This window comes from Alligator sinensis, unplaced genomic scaffold (genome assembly GCF_000455745.1).
Source record: "Alligator sinensis unplaced genomic scaffold, ASM45574v1 scaffold1298_1, whole genome shotgun sequence".
Lineage (NCBI taxonomy): Eukaryota > Metazoa > Chordata > Crocodylia > Alligatoridae > Alligator > Alligator sinensis.
Window position 1 is genome coordinate 1,887,678 of NW_005842192.1, and position 1,412 is coordinate 1,889,089.

Sequence of the window (1,412 nt, forward strand, 5' to 3'; positions counted from 1 at the left end):
TCTGTCCCATTGCCCTGAGTCTGAACTATGTCAAGTTTCACCAGTTGAAGATATTTCCCATTGGCCTCAAAACACCATTTCCATAATAAGGTATAATCCAGTGTTACAGCAAGAATCAGAATCTGGCCCTCCGATCTTCACTTAGCAGTCGACAGCCCCTCAATGTTAGGTTATAAGGTTGGGAGTGCAGGCCCAATGGCAAGAAAACCATCGGGTTGCATGACGTCCACGTGGCCAGTGGCAATGACACCGGGATTCTTTGAAACATTTGCAGAATTTGGTTCGCTTTGAGGATCATTATTTTCCCTGGTATGAATCAGGTACCGATGGCTGGTGCAATGTGAATGCTGATCCATTGCCCCCTGGGCCTCTGATGAATTTTGCCTATCACTAGATTGGGCTAAATCATGCAAAAAATCAAGGTGGCCCCATGCACCATCTTCAGAGTCCTGTAACTGAGGTTGCCTATTTCTGAATGCTCAACAGGAAAGAAAACCACAAGGCAAAAATCACAAGCCTGACATTAAAATGAAGAGTGATATGCTCTCATTCAGCTTCTAAGCATTTTGTTGGTGATAAATTCAAAGGAGGTACTTCGATGCCACTCAAAGAGGGACGTAGTCACATAATGAGAACGGAAGGCAACTCCCACATAACTAACTCTCCCAGGGCTTGATGATGAAAATGAACCCTGATGTTGGTAATCAAACATGCTTTTCCTTTTATCACATTAGGGAACCAATTAGACACCTCTTTATAAACCCAAACCACCCAGGCACAGGCAATATGCACAGTATATGACTCTGGGGTAAAGCAGTATTCCTCACGACACAGAAGACAGCCGGCCAACTTTAACAATGTTCTCAAGATATTTAAAAAGTTACCCCAGGGAAAAAAAGTTTGAAGGTGTCTCTTTTGAAAAAAAAAAAAAAAAAGACAGATTACATTGTGCATTTTAGGCATTTATTTCCTCTTTTTTTTATGGTATGTTAACCAGCTTTATTTAACCTCCTTATTTGTTACTTTTCTGTGCTGCAACACTTGTAGAGCAGCTTTAATCCTTTTCAGACTTGAGTCACCCCTCGATAGACTCCAGGTAGCCCTCACACCCTGTCAGCTCTTCAATTTTCTTTCTTTTTTTTTTTGACAACAGGAAAATACTACAGCCTTTCTTCTGTTGCACTAAACTCAGAAAGCCCACAGCATGTCAGGATGCTTTTAACACTGTGGATTCCTATTTAAAAACCTCTGGGTTTATCTTGTGAATCATGTTTGCACACTTACTGGTGCTAACATTGCATGGCACCCCACAGCACCCTTGAAAGGATCGCAAGGGTATCATGGGACCCTGGCTGAGAATCACTGACTTATCAGTTGTCACTCCAGGACTTACAGAAACGAGCAATAGCGTG